Raw genomic sequence first — 26,710 nt, forward strand, 5'->3', positions numbered from 1 at the left:
GTGGCTGAGACTACAGGCGCCCCCCACCTCGCCCGGGCTAATTTTTTGTATTTTTAGTAGAGACGGTGTTTCACCGTGTTTGCCAGGATGGTCTCGACTTCCTGACCTCATGATCTGCCCGCCTTTGCCTCCCAAAGGACTGGGATTACAGGCTTGAGCCACCGCGCCCGGCATCGTTAGGAGTTTTAGTGTGAATTATTTTATGCTGGGTGGCCCATTTGATAGTAAGTGAATTTCAGATGAGGTCAGTTCTAAGACAATAATTCACTTCCGGGCCCTCAAAGTCAGTGTCCAACTCAGTTCTTTTTAATATCAATGGGATGTATTCATTAGCCAGAGTTAAAATAATCTAAAAACTTCTTCCAACAAAATAATTGGATTGAAATAACATCCAGAGTGGTTAGACTGGAAAAAAAAAAGGCATTATTCAATTTCCAAATATAGTACCTTGAATAATAAAATGAACTCATTCTTGTTTTATTGTGGGTATTGCATCATAATTGTCCTTAATGTTCATTCTTTATTTCTTCTTGAGAAGATCAGAAAGGGGTGACTGAAGTAGAAGCGAAGTCAGCAATTTATCTTCAGGCATAACTACTTTTCCTGTATCCTGAACCCTCGAGAGGGATTTCTGAAGAAAGAAAAAGAAAAATTAAACCTTATCCAATGGAATGTAGAGAGTTGGAAATAAAAAGGCCTTAAAAATTGTAACAGATATCTTTCTGGTTTATGACCACATTTTCTAACATCTGTTAAGGGACATTTTCTGACCAAAAGGCCTGTCAGTATCAATAAGGAGAGATGCTTTCCTCATTGTTCTAGAATCTACAGTGTCCAGGGTTATTGAAATGCGTATATACTGCAGTTCATACCAAAGGATGGAGAGCAGCAGTGAAGAGGGAAGGGAAAGAGGAGCAGGGATTAAAGTGTGGAGTCGCCCCTGGCCCTGCTTTGAACTCTCACTGGCTTTTTGGAACTTAACCAAGATCAAACAGGCAGTTGCCGCCAGCTCAAGGCCTCTGGTTCTCTATAATTTTTGGAGTAGATTTTGAGGTTACGATTATGAAGTTTTGTGGTAACTTTAAACTGGAAAGTATTGCATTCACCTTTTATATTCCCCAAAGAAAGAAGAAATGCCCAGCCATGTAATGAAACTCCTTTCGATCTGACCATTGTGTTAGGAACAGATTTCACACTGAGCAAATCTTTGCAACCAGACTCAAATGTTTCCCATTACAGCCGTGCACGGGTATCAGTGTGCAAGGGGCTGCTGCAGAGTGTGCAATTCTCCCAGCAAAATGCACACACTTGGTGGCTTGGATAGAGTATCAAAATCATATCCACGGTTGAAAATTTGTTTGCACTTATGATCACCACACCTTAGAACCCAAATGATAAGAACGCAGGCCGGGCGTGGTGGCTCATGCCTGTAATCTCATCACTTTGGGAGGCCAAAGGGGGGGGGGGGCCGATCACGAAGTCAGGAGTTCAAGACCAGCCTGGCCAACATAGTGAAACCCCATCTCTACTAAAATTACAAAAATTAGCCAAGCATGGTGGCACAAACCTGTAGTCCCAGCTACTCGGGAGGCTGAGGCAGGAGAATTGCTTGAACCCGGGAGGTGGAGGTTGTGGTGAGCTGAGATTGTGCCACTGTACTCCAGCCTGGGTGACAGAGAGACTCCGTTTAAAAGAAAAAAAAAATAAGAACGCAAATTCCATAAATTATCTTGAAAAAAAAATCTGATTTCACACAATGTACATGGCTCAAATTGTTGCAGCCTTAATTCCTTGAATAAGAATTGCTCATTTGCCATGTCTACAACGTATCTTACTAGAATCCTTCACAGTTTAGCAACTTGTGCTTCCCTGTTAAATCAGTGCTAAAAAGTGACTTTTTTTTTTTTTGAGATGGAGTCTCACTCTGTTGCCCAGGCTGGAGTGCAGTGGTGAGATCTCTGCTCACTGCAACCTCTGCTTCCTGGGTTCAAGCGATTCTCATGCCTCAGCCTCCCAGGTAGCTGGGACTACAGGTGTGCACCACCATGACTGGCTAGTTTTTGTATTTTTATTAGAGAATTGGTTTCACCATGTTATCCAGGCTGGTCTCAAACTCTTGACCTCAAGTGATCCACCCGCCTCGGCCTCCCAAAGTGCTGGGATTACAGGTGTGAGCTACCATGCCTGGCCTCAACAGAAAGTTTCAATGTACCACAATATAATTGTTACTGTGGTTTTAGGGGAAATTTCCTTCCCCTTCACCTTGTCTCAGAGTAACATTAAAAACACTCAGTTCTTATAAATTAGCTACAGACGACAGCCTTTGAAGCCAAATTAAAGCCATCATGTATAACTACAATAATGCTAATGAGAACAGAAACAATAGCAGTTATAAGACGCTCTTATCAAAGACTTCAGCAAAGTTCATAAATGGCATCTTATGAATCCTTTTTGAATAGCAGGCATTGTTATCTCCACGTTATCGGATGGGAAACCAAGACATTCAAAGATAACTTGCCAAGGTCATCAGATTCCTCAGAGCCACACCAAAAGAGAAAGCCATAATGGCGTATGCTGCCTTGGTCCTCTGGGGTGTGTCTTTTAGAACTTCATGCTGGAGTCCATCTTACATTCTCAACTCAGAAACCAACTTGGTTTGCATACATACTAGGAGTAACTTTGCTTTTTGTTTGTTTTTTAAGTAGATATGGGGTCTCACTATGTTGCCCAGGCTGGTCTCAAACTCCTATCTTCAAGCCAGCCTTCTGCCTTGGCCTCCCAAAGTACTAGGATTACATTCATAAGCCACCGTGCCCACCTTAGGAGTAACTTTGGTACAAAATTGCTGGGCACAGTGGCTCACACCTGTAATCCCAGCACTTTGGGAGGCTGAGGCAGACGGATCACAAGGTCAGGAGATCAAGACCATCCTGGCTAACACGGTGAAACCCTGTCTCTACTAAAAGTACAAAAAATTAGCCGGGCTTGGTGGCAGGCACCTGTAATCCCAGCTACTTGGGAGGCTGAGGCAGAAGAATGGCGTGAACCCGGGAGGTGGAGCTTACAGTGAGGCGAGATCGTGCCACTGCACTCTAGCCTGGGTGACTGAGCGAGACTCCGTCTCAAAAAAAAAAAAAAAAGAAAATTTACTGACCTAGGAAAGAGAGAAAGAGAGAATAGAGAGAGAAAAATAAAGGCAATCTGTGACTCCTCAAAGAAGTTATTTCTGTAACTGTCCAAAAAGGAGATCATTTTCAGAGTCTTTTACAGCTGCAGCATAATTTAGTACAACTTGCATGACTCAGATACACACTTCTATCCTGAAAATATCCTTTTCTATAATAATTTCATATTTTCGTTTTGTTTTGTTTTTAAGACAGGGTTTCTTTCACTCCTGCCACCCAGGCTGGAGTGCAGTGGCGCCATCCCGGTTTAAGGCAACATCTGCCTCCCTGGCTCAAGTGATTCTCCTGCCGTAGCCTCCCAGGTAGCTAGGACCACAGGCATGCGCGCCACCATGCCCAGCTAATTTGTGTATTTTTTGTAAAGACGGGGTTTCACCGTGTTGCCCAGGCTGGTCTTGCACTCCTGAACTCAAGCGATCCGCCCACCTTGGCCTCCCAAAATGATGGGACTGCATACGTGAGCTACCAAGTCCAGCCTCAGCATTTTAAATTATGTTGAATACTTTCTCCTGAGATCCCAAATTTGGTACAATAGACATTAATATTTAAAACTGACATTTGTAATTGATTTCAATATGTATTACATCATACTAAAAATATCTGCTGTTATCTTATTGTATATTGATATCAGAAAAGATTACCTGATCTCTTGCTTGAAAAAAAGAAAACATGTAGAATAAACATACATTTCTTTTTTGAGACAGTTTCACTCTTCCGCCCAAGCTGGAGTACAACGGCACGAACTTGGCTCACTGCGACATCTGCTTCCCTAGCTCAAGGGATCTTCCGGCCTCAGCCCCCAAAGTAGCTAGAACCACAAGCGCTTGCCCATGCCTGGCTAATTTTTGTATTTTTGGTAGAAATGGAGTTTCACCATGTTGGCCAGGCTGGTCTCGAACTCCTGAGCTCAGGTGAGCCACCCACCTGGGCCTCCCAAAGTGCTGGACTTACAGGCGTGAGCCACTGTGCCTAGTCAGGAGTTTTTCAGAGTTTGTATGAGATTCATCCAAACAGTCACTCTTTCTTTTTTATTTTTATGTTTTGCTTTAATTAATTAATTAATAATAATAATTATTATTATTTTTTGAGACAGAGTCTCACCCTATTGCCCAGGCTGGAGTGCAGTGGCATGATCTCTGCTCACTGCAACCTCTGCTTCCCGGGTTCAAGTCATTCTCCTGCCTCAGCCTCCCGAGTAGCTGGGATTACAGGCATGTGCCACCATGCCTGGCTAATTTTTGCATTTTTAGTAGAGACAGGGTTTCACCATGTTGGTCAGGCTGGTCTCGAACTCCTAACCTCAAGTGATCCACCTGCCTCGGCCTCCCAAAGTGCTGAGATTACAGGTATGAACCAATTTTAATTTAAATATTTTATTTCTTTATGTGTTCAGAGTAAATAAGAATTCTCTTTCTCCTATTCTTTCCCACTTTTTATGGTCCCAATTCCAATCATCCTAGACTACCACCAAAATGTTCACTGGCTTCAGTTTAAGGTGATATTGACCTAGAAGTATATGCATTATTAATTGTTAGACTTTCGAGGCCTGACAATTTTCCAGGGTCCAAAGTCCATCATTTGTAATGGCAGAATTTCAGCTATGTTGACGGATGGAGCCATTTTTGAAAACCAAGTCAATTCTCTTTAACTTAGGTTACAGAAGGAACTTCTTGTATGTAAGGCAAGTGCTGAATACAGATTTTGATTACTTTTCAGCTTATGTTAAAATTTCAAAACCTAACAAAGCTGAAAAGTCATCTACCAAAGAATGATGAGCATTGACTCTCCAAGCCCTTGAATTCAAAACCACAGACTGATAATCCCCTGAGACCTCAGTGGCCCCACCCCCTATCACACCCCCAGTGCTTCCGTTAATTAGTAGGGGTAAAGAGGGAGCCAGAAGGGAAGCAAGGAGAACTGGGGCCTTACAATAGGATCTGTCAGGAGGCTAAGCTCCTCCTCACAAGAAACCCTCTAGCCACAAGGATTACTGATGCCTGCAATTCTACAATTAAATAATCATTCTTCTCTTAATAAAATGAAAATACCCTGGTGAAAGCTCAGGTCTTACTCCATAACCTAATAGTATATCTCAACACCTACAACAGCAATACTTAGGGTATCTGGCCAAACTCACGATTCCTGGATATCAACACAGAAATTACTGAATTTTGTCTTTTATTTTTATTTATTTATTTTTATTTTTATTTAATTTTATTTTTCTTGAGACGGAGTCTCACTCTGTCACCCAGACTGGAGTGCAGTGGCACGATCTTGGCTCACTGCAACTTCCGCCTCCTGGATTCAGGCAATTCTCTAGCCTCAGCCTCCCGAATAGCTGGGATTACAGGAGTGCACCACCATGCCCAGCTAATTTTTGTATTTTAGTAGAGGCAGGGTTTCACCACGTTGGCCAGGCTGGTCTTAAACTCCTGACCTCAAGTGATCTGCCCAAACCGACCTCCCAAAATGATGGGATTACAGGCATGAGCCACCACACCCGGCCCAGAAATCACTGAATTTCTAACTCAAATTCTCATTTGATCCTTATGCATAGTGAAGTAGAATGACTTCTGGCTTAGAGCTAGAGAGAAATAAAGAGGAAGCAAGAGTAGAAGATGAAGCCTGGGCAACATAGCAAGACCTCATCTCTACAAAAAAATGAAAATGAATAAAAATTAGCTAGACATGGTGGTGTGCCCCTGTGGTCCCAGCTATTTGGGAAGCTGAGCTGAGAGGATCACAGAAGCCTGGGAAGTCAAGGCTGCAGTGAGCCCTGTTCGTGCCACTGCACTCCAGTCTGGGCAACAGAGTAAGACTCTGTTTCTAAAAAATAGAATTGAAGATGTGGGATTGGGGTGGGGGGGATGTGGAATCAAAGATAAACACTCATAAATTATGGTGTATTTGACAATTTAAGCCACTCCTGAAAGGCACCGAGAAGGCCCAAAAGGGAAATCAATGAGAAAAAGGAAAGGAAGAGTGCACAAATTTTATGCACCCGGCATGGACTTCTAAAATGTTGTTCTGCATTAAATAGGTCTCTACCAACTCATCAAGGAAAAAGTTTTGTTGTTGCTCTTCTTTCCTTCCCTTATTTCCTTTTTTTTTTTTTTTTTTTTTTGAGACGGAGTCTCACTCTGTCACCCAGGCTGGCGTGCAATGGCACAATCTCAGCTCACTGCAACCTCCACCGCCTCCCGAGTTCAAGCGATTCTCCCACCTCAGCCTCCCAAGTAGCTGGGATTACTAGCACACACCACCATGCCCGGCTAATTTTTGTATTTTTGTAGAGACGGGGTTTCGCCATGTTGGCCAGGCTGGTCTTGAACTCCTGACCTGCTGTGATCTGCCTGCCTCGGCCTCCCAAAATGCTAGGATTACAGGCATGAGCCACCATGCCTGGCCACCCTATTTCCTTTTTATTTAAGAAGGTTCCTTTCCATATTTAACATATAGAATTTTGCTTAGGAAATATGGGATTTGTGGAAAGTTAGGAAGGCATTTTTTACAAATAAATGCTGTGTATTAATGAATCCTACATCTTTTCCCACATTTATTTCTTCAAAGATGTCTACAAAGATAGTATTTTTGCAGGTTCTTTTTTTCTACATAACACCTCGCTTTAAAAAGGCAAAATATTATTCACACAAATATCTTTTACTCACTCTACCCAATATTAGAAGCATTATAGGCTCCAAAGACTATCATGATTAACCTTCCTTGAATAAAACTTTAGGGATCTGCTTTGAACCCACAAAAGAAATTAAATGCACAGTTAAGACTGATTTTCATCATCAAGTTGCAACAGGGAATTGCCTTTAAAGCCATCTCCTGCTGCCTTCATTAGAGTCTTGATCACTTGCTGCAAATTTATATTCCTTTGTGGGTTTAAGGCAGATATTGGGTATCCTTTTAATTTATTAGGCGAGCTATTGATGAGTCTCATTCTGCCACAAATTCATGAACAATATTCCTGTGGCCACTGTAGTGGGAGTCTTAAGTGAATACAACATTTTCAAGATAAGTGACCATTTTTCACAGGGTAAGTGGTATATTAAAAAACCAACATGTGGCCGGGTGCGGTGGCTCACGCCTGTAATGCCAGCACTTTGGGAGGCCGAGGCAGGTGGACCACGAGGTCAGGAGTTCGAGACCAGCCCGACCAACATGGTGAAACCCCATCTCTACTAAAAAAAAAAAAAATACAAAAATTAGCTGGGCGTGGTGGTGCACGCCTGTAATCCCAGCTACTTGGGAGGCTGAGGCAGGAGACTCACTTGAACCTGGGAGGCAGAGGTTGCAGTGAGCCAAGATCGTGCCATTACACTCCAGCCTGGGCTGCATTGCCTCCATGGTTACACCTCCCCCTGGGCAGGCTCCCATTGGCAGAACCTAGCTGGGAGCCAGTTGACGAGGGAGCCTAGGAAATGCTGTTTCCAGATCAACCCCTTGGGCATGATCCAGACTAAATCAGGGGCAGTGTGAGGACCGGATCTGAGAACAAACAGCTAAATGACCAGCACAAAGGACAGAACTAAGAAGAGTCATTGGAGGCCAGGTGTGGTGGCTCATGCCTGTAACCCCAGCACTTTGGGAGGCCAAGGCTGGCGGATCATCTGAGGTCAGGAATTTGAGATCAGCCTGGCCAACATGGGGAAACCTCGTCTCTACTAAAAATACAAAAATTAGCCGGGCATAATGGCAGATGCCTGTAATTCCAGCTACTTGGGAGGCTGAGGCAGGAGAATCACTTGAACCCGGGAGGTGAAGGTTGCAGTGAGCCGAGATTGCACCACTGCACTCCAGCCTGGGCAACAATAATGAAACTCCATCTCAAAGAGAAAACAAAACAAAATAAAAAACAAAAACAAAAACAAAAAACAAGAGTCACTGGGTCTTTTCTAGCTTGGCAGGACGAAGAATGACAACTAACTTTAAAGCATCCATTTCATTCCATATTTATGGAGTATCGGCCAGGTGTTAAGAATTGCACTAGGTGCTAAGAATGCAAAGATCAAGGGCAGGGCGAGGTGGCTCACGCCTATAATCCCAGCACTTCGGGAGGCTGAAGTGGGAGGATTGCTAGAGCCCAGGAGTTCGAGACCAGCCTGGGCAAAGTAGTGAGACCCCCCCTCCCATCTCTGAAAAAATAAAAATAAAAAAATAAGAATGCAAAGATCAATAGCATATTGTCCCAGTTCTCACACACTTGGGTTTGAATCCTACCTCTATTCCTTACTTCTAGTTGGCTTTGGGTAACTTTGACTACTTCAAGCCTTCTTTTCCTCCATTATGAAATGGGGAAAGTAATAGTATCTACTTACAGTAGATATCCCATGAGCATTTGTTGGAAAAAATTGTGTCTACTAAGTGAGAATCTTAATAAGTAGAATGAAGTTACATTTATTGATCACCTCCTCTATGCCAGGCACGGAGCTTAGTGTTTCACATACATTATTTTCATTTCTACAACAACTGTCAAAGTGGGGGAAACAAGCAGTTATAATACAACGTGGTAAGAGCTATATTAGTGGCACCTGCAAACTGTGATGAGAACACAGTAGGGAGTCATTAGCTTTTTCTAGGGAACCCCATAGAGACTTCACAGAGAAGATAGGGAAGATTTCATAACAATAATAATAATAACAGCAGTAGCTAACACCCATGGAGAACCCATTCAGCACCAGGCTCTGAGCCACAAAACACACCTTCAGTCAACAAGCACTCCCTGAGCCTTCCTCCTCAAGGTCTTAGCTCCCAGAGAGGGATGTGGTCCTATCATCCCATTTTGTAGAGAAAGAAACTAACCTTTAGAGTTGCTAAATAACGTTCCCAAGGTCACCCAGCTGGTAACAGTCAGGGTCAGGATCCAAACCTGAGTGTGCCTGATTCCAAAGCCCACACGCCGAGCAATGGTGCCTTCCTGCCTTTATGAATGCATGGCTTTATTAAGAGCTAACCAGCACACAGCAGCTGCACAAATGACAAATTTGTGCGCTAACATCCAACAGACTGTAGCCTCCTTGGGGGAACTGTGCAGAACAGAGCCTGATACTGAAGGCGCTTAATTCTTTGGGAAGTCCAGCGTGTTTGATTCCAGCTGCACAGCCCCAGCTCACAGGAGCTGGGGACAAAGGGCTCCATCCTGGGGCTGGGGGAGGTGGCTGAGGTGAATAAAGTGCTGTCGAGAAATCAACTGCATGGCCTTGAGAGATGAGTTAACACTTTCAAGACACCAGGCTAATATTTGGTTTAATTATCTCTTCCAAGGTACTAAACGACACTCCAATGGTCTCAGAGTAAATTTATCTCTCAAATGGGAGCCATTTACTAACCTACTTCGGGCCTCAACCCTTCTGTCTTAGACAGCTTCTCTTTAAAAGGCCAGTTGTAAGCAAGTTCTCTACTTGTCTGCTTTAAAGAGAGTAGAGAGAAGTCCCTAAAACTTCCCAAGATTACTTTTAATTAAAAAGATACAAATCCTTATTTTTTCCCATTTCTCCAACCTTCTGTGCTGAGGGGGGAGATGAGATATTTAGCAAATAAAAGGAGACCTTTTCTTCGAATTTCAGAGCTGTTCAATTATAAACACGGCTGCCTGCGAAGTTGGAAATCAATTCAACTGCAATCTTCTTTAAAGCTTTTTAAATGCAACTGCTAACCTGTCTAGATGTTTAACTTTCAGGTTTCAAAACCTGTCAGTTAAAACTTGCTTACTGTTACTCCTTTTCTCTGAAGCTACAAGCCAGAAGAGAAATTATGTAGCAAATTGGAAACAAGGAACTAAGACTTGATAGCAACACAAAAGGCTAGCTGACGGGCTGGAGTGCAAGACACTACAATTCTTGCTCTGAAAATGAATAAGGATTAGAGGGCTCATCTACTGGCCGCCTCTAATGAGGTTGCGCCTTCTCAGTTCTGAAACAAGCAGTCAATTGATCCCTTCACAAGAACACCTGGTCTATTCCGAGAAGAAAAAATTAGTCAAACCTGTTGTTGGCTGAGTTTATCAGTCAATTCTGTTAAATTGTGGCATTGGTAGCAATAGGGAGGCATGGTTCATTAAAAATACCATTCGGGGAAATCCTAAGGCAATGGGATAGTGATTACTGAACTAATTCTATTGGCCTGAAAGAGTTAATTCAACTCCTAAAGGGAAGCAATTTACTTTCTATTCCCCCCAGGATGGACCAGGCTTTTAAGGAGTTTCATACAATGAGGCTGTTTTTTACCACCCCTCCCCTCCACTCCCCTCACGTAAAGTCCCCCTGACAGTTGTCAAGCCCAAGATGAAGATGGGGTGTACTGGCCAGGGTCACCTGGCATTACTCACATGGGCCCCTCTCAGGCAGCCTGGGTAATGCTGAATAAATCCATGCATGCAAGGAAAGGGCACAAGGACAAATCCTCTGACTTTGTGTGTCTGGATTCTAAACACCTACCCAAATTCTAAGCAGCACAGCCAGATAAATCCATCAACCAGAGTGGCTAAGGGATACCTGATTTATATGCAACCTTGGCAGTGTATCACCGGGCCCAAAGTGCCAGTGTAAACAGTTCTGGACAGGCTCCCATCCTGCTTCAGCAGAGAACAGATACCATCCTCCTGGACCACAAAGGTCCTCATTGCAAATGAAAAGGCGGGAGGGGGTCACGTTCAGGAGAGCAGTGTTAAATGAATAACACATGCCCTTCCAGATACGTGTGTGTGCTTTTTAATAATTAATTATGAAAAGTGTCAAACATAGATCAAAATAGCTATCATAGAATGACTCCCCTATGCACCTGGGACACAGCTGCAACAATTAATAACTTATGGCCCATCTTATTTCAACTGGACCCCCACCCACTCACCCCACGACAATGTTATCTTGAAGCAATCCCCAGGCTTCTTATAATTTCATCCATAAATATTTTCAAAATATTTCTAAAAAATCAGATCTCTCTCTTTTTTAAAAAACAAACCCAAAATAATTACTACCCCTAAAAAAAAAAAAAAAAAAGAAAGAAAGAAAGAAACAACCAGACCAGGCTCAGTGGCTCATGCCTGTAATCCCAGCACTTTGGGAGGCCTAGGTAGGAGGAACACTTGAGGCCAGGAGTTTCAGACCAGCCTGGACAACATAGTGAGACCCCATCTCTACAAAAAAATAGAAAATTAGCTGGATGTAGCGTCACATGCCTGTAGTCCTAGCTACTCAGGAGGCTGGGGTGGGAGGATTACTTAAGCCCAGGAGGCCAAGGCAGCAATGAGCCATGATCCCGCCACTGCACTCCAGCCTGGGTGACAGAGTTATTTCTTGTCTCTAGGAGAGAAAAAAAAGGCCAGGCACAATGGCTCACACCTGAAATACCAGCACTTTGGGAGGCCAAGGTGGGTAGATCACAAGGTCAGGAGTTTGAGACCAGCCTGGCCAACATGGTTAAACCCCATCTCTACTAAAAATACGAAAAAATTATGTGGGAGTGGTGGCACACACCTGTAATCCCAGCTACTCAGGAGGCTGAGGTAGGAGAATTGCTTGAACCCGGGAGGTGGATGCTGCAGTGAACCGAGATCATGCCACTGCACTCCAGTCTGGGCAACAGAGTGAGACTCCATCTCAAAAAATAAATAAATAAAATTAAATTAAAAAATACAGCTGGGCATGGTGGCTCACGCCTGTAATCCCAGCACTTTGGGAGGCCAAGGCGGGCGGATCATGAGGTCCGGAGATCGAGACCATCCTGGCTAACACGGTGAAACTCCATCTCTACTAAAAATACAAAAAAATTAGCTGGGCATGGTGGCAGGTGCCTGTAATCCCAGCTACTTGGGAGGCTGAGGCAGGAGAATGGTGTGAACCTGGGAGGCGGAGCTTGCAGTGAGCCGAGATCGCACCACTGCACTCCAGCCTGGGCGACAGAGCGAGACTCCATCTCAAAAAAAAATAAAATAAAATAAAAAATACAAAAATACAAAAAAGTTAACCAGGTATGCTGGCACTTGCCTGTAGTCCCAGCTACTCGGGAGGCTGAGGCAGGAGGATTGCTTGAACCCAGGAGGCAAAGGTTGCAGTGAGCTAAGATCACACCACTGCACTCCAGCCTGGGTGACAGAGCGAGACTCCACCTCAAAAGAAAAAAAAAAACAGTAAACCCTTTTGAAACATGCTACAACGTGAATGAACATTGAGGACGCTGTGCTGAATGAAATAAGCCAGACATAAAAGGACAAATACAGTCTGCTTCCACTCATATGAGGTATCTGGAGTAGTAAATTCATAAAGACAGATAATTGAATGGTGGTTGCCAGGAGCTAGAGAGAGGAGGGAATGGGCAGTTAGTATTTAGTGGACACAGAGTTTCAATTTTGGAAAATGAAAACCATTCTGCCATTGGATGGAGGTGATGGTCGCACAATAATGTGAATGGACTTAATGTCACTGAACTGTACACTTAAACATGATTAAAATGGCTGGACGCGGTGTCTCACGCCTGTAATCCCAGCACTTTGGGAGGCTGAGGCAGGCGGATCACCTGAGGTTGGGAGTTCAAGACCACCCTGACCAACATGGAGAAACCCGTCTCTACTAAAAATACAAAATTAGCTGGGTTTGGTGGCCTGTAATCCCAGCTGCTCGGGAGGCTGAGGCAGGAGAATTCCTTGAACCCAGGAGGTGGAGGCTGTGGTGAGCCGGAGATCGTGCCATTGCAGTCCAGCCTGGGCAACAAAAGCGAAACTCCGTCTCAAAAAAAAAAAAAAAAAAGATTAAGATGGTGGCCGGTTGCAGTGGCTCATGCCTATAATCCCAGCATTTTGGAAAGCCAAGGCAGGCGGATCACCTGAGGTCAGGAGTTCAAGACCAGCCTAGCTAACATGGTGAAACCCTATCCCTACCAAAAATACAAAAATTAGCTGGGTGTGGTGGTGGGCACTATTCAGCTATTCAGGAGGCTCAGGCAGGAGAATTGCTTGAACCCGGGAGGCACAGGTTGCAGTGAGCCGAGATCATGCCACTGCACTCCAGCCTGGGCAACAAGGGCAAAACTCTGTCTCAAAAAAATATATATATATACAAAAATTAGGCAGGCATGGTAGTGTGCACCTGTAATCCCAGCTACTCAGGAGGCTGAGGCAGGAGACTTGCCTGAGCCTGGGAGGCAGAGGTTGCAGTGAGCTGAAATCAAACCACTGCACTCCAGCCTGGGCGACAGAGCAAGACTGTCTCAAAAAAAAAAAAAAAAAAAAAAAAGGATAAAATGGTAAAATTTATGTTGTGTGTTTATATTTGGCCACAAATTTTTAAATGGTAGGGTTTTTTTTTTTTAACAAAAAAACCTTCATATCATAAACTATTCACTAAGTGTCAAAATTTTCTCATAAATATCAAAAATTGTGTTCAGTTTGCTTGCATCAGAAGCCACATAAGGTTCATGTACTGTGGCTGGTGAGCAGGTCTTTTAAAAACCTACATGTTCCCCCACCAGCCTCCTGCTTTTCCCCTATTACAATTTATTCATGGAAAAACTTTTCCTGTAAAGTTTTCCACAGTAAATGTTTAGCTCCTCACATCCTTATGGGGTCTTCTCTCTTTCTCTTTTTTTTTTGAGTCCTTCTCTGTCATCCAGGCTGGAGTGTCCCGGGTTCAAGTGATTCTCCTGCCTCGGCCTCCCGAGTAGCCGGTATTACAGGCACGCACCACCACACCCGGCTAATTTTTTTTTTTTTTTGTATTTTTAGTACAGATGTGGGTTTCACCATGTTGGCCAGGCTGTCCTCAAACTCCTGGACTCAATCAATCTGCCCACCTTGGCCTCCCAGAGTGCTAGGATTATAAGCACAAGCCACAGTGCCCTACCTTTGTCTTCTTGAATACTGAAAGTTAAATCAAGAGACCAGATCAGATTCAAGTTTGATGTTTTTGGCAAGACCACTGCCTAAGTCCAACTATGCCGCTGTAAGAGTATATGAGTGGCCCAAAATGTGAGTGTGCAAAAATTCATCAACAAACTATGATGAGCAACTCAGTACATGCTCCCACCATCAGTGGTCTTAGAACAGGAGTAGGATGAATGAGAGGAAATATCCACACACACACAAAAAAATTTGTTTCTGGTTTTTTTTGGGTTTTTTTTTTTTTTGAGACAAGGTTTCACTCTGTCGCCGAGGCTGAAATACAGAAGCGCAGTCATGGTTCACTGCAGCCTCAAACTCCCTGGGCTCAGTTGATCCTCCTGCTTCAGTCTCCCAAGTAGCTAGAACTATAGGTAAGTGCCACCACACCAGGTAAATTTATTGTATTTTTTCAGTATTATATTTTTTGTGTAGAGACAGGGTTTAACAATATTGTCCAGACTAAAAAAAAAAAAAGTTTTAAGACAAAATCTTTGTCATCAAGGAACCCGAAATCTTGTTAAGACGGCAAAACTGATACATGCAGAACAATTAATAATTAAGTGCAGGCCAGGCATGGTGGCTCACGCCTGTAATTCCAGGACTTTTGGGAGGCCAAGGTGGGCAGATCACCTGAGGTCAGGAGTTGGAGACCAGCCTGGCCAACATGATGAAACGCTGTCTCTACTAAAAGTACGAAAAAAAAATTAGCCAGTTGTGGTGGTACATGCCTGTAATCCCAGCTACTTGGAAGGCGGAGGCAGGAGAATCGCTTGAACCCAGGAGGCGGAGGTGGCAGTGAGCCGAGATCGTGCCACTGCACTCAAGCCTGGGCAACAGAGCCAGACTCTGGCTCAAAAATAATAATAATAATAATAATAATAATAATAATAAAGTGCAAAACTGCTATGACTATCAAATCCTATGTCATTCTAAGGGTGAGATCATCTAAGAAGGTTTTAGGTCGTATAAAGTTCCTGAAATGGATCTTGAAGGATTGCTAGATTTTTGGAAGAAAGAAGGCATTCTAGGAAGTGAAAACTATACAAAGAAAAGCACAAAGGTTGGCATTTGGAGGCGGATAGAGAGGATCATTTAAACAGGCTGAGAAAGATAATATAGGGGAATGAAAAGTCAACAGAGAAATAAGCATTGGAAGGAGCCCACTGATCTCTAGAGATTAAGAATCAGTTGTTACTTATGTTTTGGCATGCACACTTAGGCGAGATTCTAAAGGCCTATAAATATTGTGGGTGTTTTGAGGATCTGATGTCTAATATCTTTTAATAGAAGAATTGAGGTGTTATCTGAATGAAATCTTTTCCAGCTGAGCTCATCCTTTCTAGAGACTAAACACATTAAAAATTTTTTCATGAAAAATACAGTTAGAACTTGTAAAATGTTGGGGATGAAGGGTGGAGGACATGTACATGAAAAAAGATGGAAAAAGAGTGTCGAAGCTGAGTGATGGGTATATAGGGCTCATTATGCTATTCTCCCTACTTTTGAGTATGTTTGAAACTTCCATAATAAAAAGTTATTTGTAAACCTATTGCTATTGGGGTCAAGGGTCCTTCCCACGTTCCATGTTTCCCATGTTATAGGAAAAAAAAGACTCACTAGACCGGAAGATGCGGTGCTTGTCTCTTCTGTTGTCAGGCTGTTTAACTCTGAGCCAATTACTTCACCTTTGTGGGTCTCAATTCCCTTCTCTGTAAAATGAAAGGAAAAAGGAAAAGAACCACTGCTTATTGAATGCCTACTATGTGCAAGAATTGTGCGATGCACTTTATACACACGCTGTCAAGTACCAACAGGATGGACGCAATGTTCTCCTTAGTCTCCAAAGTTTCTTTCCCTCTCTAGGCGTCCAGGAATTATCCACTTAACTTCAGTTCATGATTTGATAAGCCCATGTGACTGATGCCTGGCAAGTCTTAGGAGACATACAGATAAGAAAGACAGCTCCTGTCTTCAACGATTTTGTTATCTAGAAGGACAGCTAGGACAAATGAGTGTAATACAACTGATCAATGTTATAATAACTGTTATAACAACTAAATAGGAAAGATACTAAATGTTTTACCTTATATGTAGTGTGCATCCCTACAATATGAGAAAATGATGCAATGGTGTACTGATAGAACCACACGGTGCTGGGTGGGAGTCCTGTAAGAGGAACACTCATCCCCGAATGAGGGGGTCAGAAGGTTTCATAGAGGAGACAATGTCTATGTTAAGTTTTTTAAAAAATGAACTTGTTGCCGGGCATGGTGGCTCACGCCTGTAATCCCAGCACTTTGGGAGGCCGAGGCAGGTGGATCACGAGGTCAGGAGATCAAGACCATCCTGGCTAACACTGTGAAACCCTGTCTCTACTAAAAGTACAAAAAAAAAATTAGCCAGGCATGGTGGCGGGCACCTGTAGTCCCAGCTACTCGGGAGGCTGAGGGAGGAAAATGGCGTGAACCTGGGAGGCGGAGCTTGAAGTGAGCCCAGATTGCACCACTGTACTCCAGCCTGGGTGACAGAGCAAGACTCCGTCACAAAAAAATAAAAAAATAAATAAAAATAAACTTGTTGGCTGGGTGTGGTGGCTCATGCCTGTTATCCCAGCAGTTTGGGAGGCCAAGGTGGGCGGATCACCTGAGGTCAGGAGTTTGAGACCAACCTGGGCAACATGGTGAAACCATGTCTCTACTAAAAATACAAAAATTAGCCAGGCATGGTGGCACTCGCCTGTAATCCCAGCTACTCGGGAGGCTGAGGCACAAGAATTGCTTGAATCTGGGAGGCAGAGGTTGCAGTGAGCTGAGACAGCACCAGTGTACTCCAGCCTGGGCAACAGAGTGAGACTCCACCTCAAATAAATAAATTAATTAAATGAGCCAGGCACAGTGGCTCATACCTGTAATCCTAGCACTTTGGGAGGTGGAGGCGGATGGATCACCTGAGGTCAAGAGTTTGAGACCAGCCTGGCTAACATGGGGAAACCCCGTCTCTACTAAAAATACAAAAAAACTAGCTGGGTGAGGTAGTGGGCATCTGTAATCCCAGCTACTTGGGAGGCTAAGGCAGGAGAATCGCTTGAAACTGGGAGGCAGAAGTTGCAGTGAGCCAAGATCACGCCCCTGCAGCCTGGGCAACAGAGACAGACTCTGTCTCAAAAAAAAAAATAAATGAATAAATAAAAATTAAAATAAATAAATAAATAACACGCAATTATACAGTATTTGTCCTTTATTGTCTGGCTTCTTTCACTTAGCATAATCCCCTCAAGGTTCATCTATGTTGTAACATGTGCCAGAATGGCCTTCCTTTTTAAAGCTAAATAATATTCAATTGGATGCATATACATTTTATTTATCCATTCATTCATTGATGGACACTTGGGTGGCTTCAACCTTTTGGCTATTATGAATAAAGCTGCTATGAAGACGAGTGTATAAAAATCTGTTTGTGGCCGAGCGCGGTGGCTCATGCCTGTAATCCCAGCACTTCAGGAGGCGGAGGGGGGCGTATCACGAGGTCAAGAGATCGATATCATCCTGGCTAACATGGTGAAACCCCCTCTCTACTAAAACACACACAAAAAATTAGCTGGGCATGGTGGTGCGTGCCTGTAGTTCCAGCTACTTGGGAGACTGAGGCAGGGGAATCACTTGAACCGGAGAGGCAGAGATTGCAGTGAGCTGGGATCGCGCCACTGCACTCTAGCCTGGCAACACAGCAAGACTCCATCTCAGAAAAAAAAAACAAACCAAACAAAACAAAACCGGGGGCTGAGCTCACTGGCTCACGCCTGTAATCCCAGCACTTTGGGAAGCCAAGGTGGGCGGATCACCTGAGGTCAGGAGTTTGAGACCAGCCTGGCCAACATGCTGAAACTCCATCTCTACTAAAAATATAAGAATTAGCCATGCCTGTAATCCCAGCTACTCAGGAGGCTGAGACAGGAAAATCGCTTGAACCCAGGAGGTGGAGGCTGAAGTGAGCCGAGATCGTGCCAGTGCACTCCAGACTGGGCCACAGAGCAAGACGCGGTCTCAAAAAAAAAAAATCTGTGTTCCTACTTTCAGTTCTTTTGGGTATATACTATGATAAGTCTTGAAGAATGAGAAGGAATTAAGTCAAAAGGGAAAGATAAGCAGTCCAAGAAGAGTGAGTAACTTGTGTAAAGGCACAGGGAGCTATAGTTCAGTTGGCTGTAGAACAGAGAGAGAGGATACATGCTGAGACAGGAAACTTCAGAGAGAGGCAGGCGCTAGACCTTGAGGGACCTTGTGTGAGAATGGACAGTGAGGGCTAAAAGCAGCCTCAGGTCAAATCTCTGTTTACACTGCTAATGTTGTTTTCTTTTTAACTTTTAAAAAATATTTTAGGCTGGGCACGCCTATAATCCCATCACTTAGGAAGGCCGAGGTGGGTGGATCACCTAAGGTCAGGAGTTTAAGACCAGCCTGACCAATACAGTGAAACCCCGTTTCTACTAAAAATACAAAAATTAGCCGGGCATGGTGGTGTGCGCCTGTAGTCCCAGCTACTTGGGAGGCTGAGGCAGGATAATTGCTTGAACTCAGGAGGTGGAGGTTTCGGTGAGTTGAGATTGTGCCACTGCCCTCCAGCCTGAGCAATAGAGCAAAATTCCATCTCAAAAAAAAAAAAGTATATATATATACACACACACACACAAACACACGTACACACACAAATACACACACACACACACACACATTTAATCTTTACTATTTTGTAAAATGTAGAGATTGAATCTCACTATGTTGCTGCCCAGGCTGGTCTCAAACTCATGGCCTCAACGGATCCTCCTGCCTCAGCCTCCCAAAGTGCTGGGATTACAGGTGTGAAGCAGCACACCTGGCCTTCACTGCTTTTTTTTTTTTTTTTTAAGACAAAGTCTCACTTTCTCACTCAGGCTGGAGTGCAGTGGCACCATTTGGGCTCACGGCAACCTCGACAACCTGGGCTCAAGTGATCCTCCTACCTCAACCTCCCAAGTCGCTGGGACTACAGGCGCCTGCCACCACACCTGGCTGCTTTCTGTATTTTTTGTAGTGACAGATTCTCACCATGTTGCCCAGGCTAGTCTCGTACTCATGAGCTCAAGCCATTCACTTGCCTCAGCTTCCCAAAGTGTTCGGATTACAAGCATGAACCAGTGTGCCTGGCCTCACTGCTATTCTTAAAGTGACCACTGTAATGTACCTTTAAGCAACTACTCAAAAACAATGTTTTTGTGGCAAAAAGTTTGGAACCTAATGCAAATGATCACTAGAAGATGTACACACATAGTTGTGACCCCACTCTTATGTTTCCCTCACAATAGTCCCCCTCAGTCTACAGAAGTTCAATTAATAGTAGTGGAATGCTAAATTGACTAATTATTTATAGTCAATGGATCTGTGCTATTTCACAAAATCTTTTGCTCAATATAGTGTTCTCTAATGCATTGCTTTTATTTGACTGAATTCTTTTCAGAATCAACTAAGCCAGAGCACAAATCCGATTATGAGATTGTACATTTAACTCTCCAGCTGACTTTCTCTGTAAGGCAGGATGAATCCCTTCAGTCATGTTGAAAATGGTGCCAAGTGGCCAGGAGTGGTGGCTCACGCCTGTAATCCCAGCACTTGAGGAGGCCAAGGCGGGCAGATCACGAGATCGGAAGATTGAGACCATCCTGGCTAACACGGTGAAACCTCGTTTCTACTAAAAATACAAAAAAATTAGCCAGGCTTGGTGGCAGGCGCCTGTAGTCCCAGCTACTCAGGAGGCTGAGGCAGGAGAATGGCATGAACCTGGGAGGCAGAAGTTGCAGCGAGCCGAGATCACGCCACTGCACTCCAGCATGGGCGACAAAGCGAGACTCCGTCTCCAAAAAAAAAAAAGAGAGAGAGAAAATGGTGCCAAGTAAACTCTTGGACCCACCCAGATATGAATTGATTTTATGACAGTGCAACCAAGACTCCCATAATCTATTTATTTCTATAATTAGTCTTTTTTTTTTTTTTTGAGATGGAGTCTCGATCTGTCACCCAGGCTGGAATGCAGTGGCGCGATCTCAGCTCACTGCAACCTCTGCCTCCCAGGTTCAAGCAATTCTCCTGCCTCAGCCTCCTGTGTAGCTGCAACTACAGGTGCCGGCCACCACGCACAGCTAATTTTTTTTTGTATTTTTAGTAGAGATGGGGTTTCACCATGTTGGTTAGGCTGGCCTCAAACTCCCGACCTTAGGTGATCCACCTGCCTCAGCCTCCCAAAGTGTTGGGATTACAGGCGTGAGCCACCGCGCTGAGCTTATAATTAGTCTTAATCCCATGTGAACCCAGTTGCCTTGTAGAGAAATAGATGGCAAGCTCTGAGTGTGTGTGTGTGTGTGTGTGTCTGTGTCTGTGTGTATGTGTGTGTAGCATAGTTTAACACTGGTAGTATCTGGGTATTTCTCACAATGTTAAGGAATGCTGTAGCATCACAAATGGACAAGCACTTCTCACAAGAGGATCCATGAATAATGTCCATGTGTTCTTCAGGTAGTTTCACTTTTCTGGAATTTATGTTTATGTTTTTGCTTACCAAGTGAAATAATAGTAAAAGTTAAGAACCACTGTGTTAGGCCGGGCGCAGTGGCTCACGCCTGTAATCCCAACACTTTGGGAGGCTGAGGCGGGTGGATCACCTGAGGTTGGGAGTTCGAGACCAGCCTGGTCAACATGGTGAAACCCCCGATTGTACTAAAAATACAAAAATTAGCTGGGGGTGGTGGTGGCCACCTGTAATCCCAGCTACTCAGGGGGCTGAGGCAGGAGAATCACTTGAACCCGGGAGGGAGAGGTTGCAGTGAGCCGAAATTGTGCCATTGCACTCCAGCCTGGGTGACAGAGTGAGACCCCGTCTCAAAAACAAGAAAAAAGAACCACTGTGTTGATTTTTCAACAAAAGTCACTTGTCAGATGGAGGTTTGCTTTGTCTGTATGTGTGTGTGGTGGTGGAGAGGAGGCGATGCGTGGGGTCACTTCAGTTGGTGATGAGTAAGATGGTTCACAGATCCAAAATGCCATAAAACCAGAGCTCTGGGCTGAATCTCTTCAAACATAGCTCGCTCAAAGTTGCCAGAATCTAAAGTGACCTCAGATATCAGGTAGCAATACAAAAAGTCAGCGATATGAACTGGGACCAAGGCGGGAGGGATGTCCCCAAACACTTTGATCAAGGCCCAATGATCGTGGCAAAAGGCAGCCTGGTCCTCCTGCTTTAGGGACCAATCACTGCACACATGAAGTTTGATCTTCATCTCTCAGGATCATGAAGTCTTTTCATTTTTTATTTTTCAAATGAGTTGGTTTGATTCCAGGTGATACAGAATTTAGAGTAGAACAAAAACCAGAGCAGCTGAGCAAATTCACAGCTAAGGTAGGAATGGCTGAGTGAAAAATCTAAAGAGATGATGAGCCACTATAATATATATATATTTTTTTAACAAAAGTTTATTTTTAAATGGACCACAGGGGCCAGATGCGGTGGCTTATACCTGTAATCCCAGCACTTTGGGAGGCTGAAGCAGGCGGATCATTTTAGCTCAGGAGTTCAAGACCAGCCTGAGCGACATGGTGAGACCTCGTCTCTACTAAAAATACAAAAAAACTAGCCAGGCCTCATGGCACACACCTGTAGTCCCAGCTACTTGGGAAGCTGAGGCAGGAGAATCACTTCAACCCGGGAAACAGAGGTTTCAGTGAGCCAAAACAGAGGGAGATTTGTCTCAAAAACAAAAAAAAGTACCACAGGCTGCAAGATAACACTTTATTCTAGATATAGGTGGCAAAGGATGTTATACTAGGGAATCCAGATATTTAATTTTATTTAATATTTTTTCTTTTAATTTTTTTGGGTTTTTTTTTTTTTTTGAGATGGAGTCTTGCTCTGTCTCCCAGGCTGGAGTGCAGCCTTGGCCTCCCAAAGTGCTGTCATTACAGGTGTGAGCCACCAAGTCCAGACTTTATTTTTATTTTTTTAATTCTATTTTGAGACAAGGTCTGGCTCTATTACCCAGGCTAAAGTGCAGTGGAGTGATTTCGGCTCACTGCAACCTCTACCCCTTGGGCTCAAGCAATCCTTTCACCTCAGCTTCCTGAGTACCTGGGACTACAGGTGCACACCACCACGCCCAAATAATTTTTGTATTTTTTGTAAAGACGAAGTTTTGCCATTTTGCCCAGGCTGGTCTCAAACTCCTGGCCTCAAGCAATCTGTCCACCTCAGCCTCCCAAAGTGCTGGGATGAGAGGCGTGAGCCACCGTGCCCAGCCTCCTTCTGTCTTTTTTTTTTTTTTTTTTTTTTGAGATGGAGTCTCGCTGTGTCGCCCAGGCTGGAGTGCAATGGCGCAATCTCAGCTCACTGCAAGCACCGCCTTCCAGGTTCACGCCATTCTCCTGCCTCAGCCTCCCGAGTAGCTGGGACTACAGGCGCCCGCCACCACGCCCGGCTAATTTTTTGTATTTTTAGTAGAGACGGGGTTTCACCGTGTTAGCCACGATGGTCTCGATCTCCTGACCTCGTGATGCACCCGCCTTGGCCTCCCAAAGTGCTGGGATTACAGGCATGAGCCACCGCGCCCGGCTCCTTCTGTCTTTTTTTTTTTTTTTTTGAGACAGAGTCTGCCTTTGTCTCCCAGGCTGGAGTGCAGCGGCGAGATCTCGGCTCACTGCAACGTCTGCCTCCCGGGTTCAAGTGTTTCTCCTGCCTCAGCCTCCCAGGCACCCACCACCATACCCAGCTAATTTTTGTATTTTTAGTAGAGGCAGGGTTTTGCCCTGTTGGCCAGGCTGGTCTGGAACTCCTGACCTCAAGTGATCTGCCCACCTCAGCCTCCCAAAGTGCCGGGATTACAGGCATGAGCCAGGGCACCAGGCCCCTCCTTGTGTCTTAAAAGCAACTCTGAGGTGTATGGGTGATAAGAAGAATTCGTTTTTATTATACTCTCTTTTATGCAATTTAAATGCGTTGCTAAGTATTATATACTGTATTTGCTTAGGATTTAAGTTCAATTGTATATAACAGAACTTCATCTCCCCGCTGCCCTGCCAAAAAAAAAAAAAAAAAGGCTTACATGAGACAGTAGTTTATTTCAGTCTCAGATATAAGCATGACTGTTGGCAGTTAGGGGTGGTGGAGTGGCCCCAGTTGCCATTCTGCCGCCCACAGGTGTTGGCCTGCCACATGAGTGAAGATGGCTCAACACCAAGGCCCTGTTCCCAGTCACAGGGGAGACGGAGGTTGGTGAAAGAGGAATATCACCTCTCTTTAAGGGTGCATCCCAGAAGTGGCACTTCCAATGGCCACAATTAATCACAGAGCCATAAGCAACTGCAAAGATTGCTGGAAATGTAGCCATTATGAGTGACAACGGGGTTCTCTGACAAGGAAGACGGGCAGAGAAGTCATTAGCGGACTAGCAATCTCTGCAAATATGTTTTATCTTTTTCTAAAAAAGGAAAAAAAAGAAAAAGAAAATGTAGTTCTAAAAGAGAAATCCCCCCCTCCTCCACATTTTACCTGGTGGTGGATTCCCCCTCCTCCCCGTTTCAACCTAAAAGTCATTTCCTCAGAGAACCTGCCTTGGGTTTTCCCCTTTCTTCCTTTCACCATCTCTGGCCCCCTTTGAGATGAGATCTCTGTTATTCTCTGTCAATAGCATTTCTCTTCAGAGCACTTACCAGCACTGACATGAATGCCTCACTATTATGACTACATGTATGATGTCTGCCTCCCGAACTGCACTCAGAGCTTTGTGAGGACAGGTATTGAACCTGCCCAATTCACAGGTGCCCCTTGGCAAAGTCTCCAGCCAAATCTCTCTGCCGGGTGCGGTGGCTCACCCCTGTAATCCCAGAACTTTGGGAGGCCGAGGCAGGCGGATCACTTGAGGCCAGGAGTTCAAGACCAGCCTGGCCAATATGGCGAAACCACATCTCTACTAAAAATACAAAAATTAGCCAGGTGTGGTGGCATGCGCCTGTAATCCCAGCTACTTTGGAGGCTGAGGCAGGAAAATCACTTGAACCTAGGAGGCAGAGGTTGCAGTGAGCTGAGACCACACCATTGCATCCCAGCCTGGGCAACAAGAACAAAACTGCATCAAGGAAGGAAGGAAGGAAGGAAGGAGGGAGGGAGGGAGGGAGAGAGGGAGGGAAGGAAGGAAGGAGCGAGCCAGGCGCGGCGGCTCATGTCTGTAATCCCAGCTCTTTGGGAGGCCAAGGCAGGGAGGCAGAGGTTGCAGTGAGCTGAGACCACACCATTGCACCCCAGCCTGGGCAACAAGAACAAAACTGCATCAAGAAAGGAAGGAAGGAAGGAGCGAGCCGGATGCGGTGGCTCAAGCCTGTAATCCCAGCTCTTTGGGAAGCCAAGGTGGGCGGATCATGAGGTTCAGAGATCCAGACCATCCTGGCTAACACGGTGAAACCCTGTCTCTACTAAAAATACAAAAAATTAGCCGGGCATGGTGGCAGGCGCCAGGAATCCCAGCTACTCGGGAGGCTGAGGCAGGAGAATGGCATGAACCCGGGAGGCAGAGCTTGCAGTGAGCCGAGATAGCACCACTGCATTCCAGCCTAGGTGACAGAGCGAGACTCCATCTCAAAAAAAAAAAAAAAGGAAGGAAGGAAGGAAAAAGAAAGGAAAGGAAGAAAGGAAGGAAGGAAGGAAAAGAGAAAGAAAGAAAGAAGAAAGAAAGAAAGAAAGGAAGGAAGGAAAGAAAGAAAGGAAGGAAGGAAGAAAGAAAGAAAAAGAGAAAGAAAAAGAGGAAGAAAAGAAAGGAAAAAGAGAAAGAAAGAAAGGAGAAAGAGAAAAAAGTTACGGTGTTCACAAAAAGATTCTCAATTATGGACATAACCAATTTGCTTGAATTCATTTTGATTTTAAAAATAAATAGGCCAGGCATGGTGGCTCACGCCTGTAATCCCAGTACTGTGGAAGGCCAAGGCTGGTGGATCACGAGGTCAGGAGTTCGAGACCAGCCTGGCTAACATGGTGAAACCCCATCTCCACTAAAAGTACAAAAATTAGCTGGGTGTGGTGGTGAGCACCTGTAATCCCAGCTACTCAGGAGGCTGAGGCAGGAGAATTACTTGAACCAGGTGGGTGGAGGTTGCAATGAGCAGAGATCATGCCACTGCACTCCAGCCTGAGCAACAGAGCAAGACTCCATCTGAAAAAAAAAAAAACATAACCAAGATCATCATATGCAATGCATGTACCTTGATTGGGTTCTAAATCAGGGGAAAATAGTATAAAGGATATTTTGGGGACAAATGGGGAAATTTAAATAAACTGTGCTGGCCAGGTGTGGTGGCTCATACATGTAATCCCAGCGCTTTGCGAGGCCAAGGAGGGCAGATCACGAGGTCAGGAGTTCGAGACCAACCTGACCAACATGGTGAAACCCCGTCTCTACTAAAAATACAAAAATTAGCCGGGCATGGTGGCGTGTGCCTGTAATCCCAGCTACATGGGAGGCTAAGAATAGCTTAAACCCTGGAGTCTGTCTGGAAAAAAAAAAAAGTGTATATATATATGTATATACACACACATACACACATATAGACTGTGCTATTGTCTGAATTTTATTTTGTTTTGTTTTGTTTTTGTTTTTGTTTTTGTTTTTTGTTTTTGTTTTTTTTGAGACTCAGTCTCTCCCTATCACCCAGGCTTGAGTGCAATGGCACGATCTAGGCTCACTGCAACCCACACCTCCCGAGTTCAAGGGATTCTCCTGCCTCAGCCGCCAGAGTAGATGGCATTACAGGCGCCGCCACCACGCCTGGCTAATTTTTTTTTCTTTTCCTTTTTTTCTTTTTTCTTTTCTTTTTTTTTTTTTTTTTTTGAGACGGAATCTTGCTCCGTCACCAGGCTGGAATGCAGTAGCACAATCTTGGCTCACTACAACCTCCGCCTCCCAGGTTCAAGTGATTCTCCTGCCTCAGCCTCCCAAGCAGCTTGGACTGCAGGCTCATGCCACCACACCCAGCTAATTTTTGTATTTTTCGTAGAGATGGGGTTTCACCATGTTGGCCAGGATGGTCTTGATCTCTTGACCTCGTGATCTGCCTGCCTCGGCCTCCCAAAGTACTGGGATTACAGGCGTGAGCCATCACACCCAGCGGTCTGAAAGTTTTTGCTGCCCCAAAATTCATACGTTGAAACCTAACCCTCAAGGAGATGACATTAAAAGGTAGGGTTCATTGGGAGGTGAGGTGAGTAGGTCATAAGAATAGAACCCTCATGAATGGGAGGCCTTAGAAAAGAGGCCCTAGGCAGGGCACGGTGGCTCACGCCTATAATCCCAGCACTTTGGGAGGCCGAGGCAGGTGGATCACCTGAGGTTGGGAGTTTGAGATCAGCCTGGTCAACATGATGAAACCCGTCTTTACTAAAAATACAAAACTTAGCTGGGCGTGGTGATGTACGTCTGTAATCCCAACTACTCGGGAGGCTGAGGCAGAAGAATCATTTGAACCCTGGAGGCGGAGGTTGCAGTGAGCCGAGATTGCCCCACTGCAATCCAGCCTGGGGGACAGAGTGAGACTCCGTGTCAAAAAAAAAAAGAAAAGAAAAGAGGCCCTAGAGTGCT

General features: G+C 44.7%; 1 long non-coding RNA gene across 2 annotated transcripts; it reads right to left on the reverse strand.

Moving 5' to 3' along the window:
* Positions 1–440: 440 nt before the first annotated feature.
* LOC129059760 (uncharacterized) lies at positions 441–23,888 on the reverse strand. 2 transcript variants are annotated; one of them, XR_008525845.2, is made up of 4 exons: positions 23,635–23,888; positions 15,685–15,776; positions 1,568–1,665; positions 441–631 (listed from the first exon to the last, which is right to left on the reverse strand). It is a non-coding gene; the product is annotated as an uncharacterized LOC129059760 (long non-coding RNA). The 2 variants fall into 2 exon arrangements; XR_008525844.1 differs by lacking the exon at positions 1,568–1,665.
* Between the last annotated feature and the right edge of the window lie 2,822 nt (positions 23,889–26,710).

Source organism: Pongo abelii, chromosome 5, assembly GCF_028885655.2.
Source record: "Pongo abelii isolate AG06213 chromosome 5, NHGRI_mPonAbe1-v2.0_pri, whole genome shotgun sequence".
Classification (NCBI taxonomy): Eukaryota; Metazoa; Chordata; class Mammalia; order Primates; family Hominidae; genus Pongo; species Pongo abelii.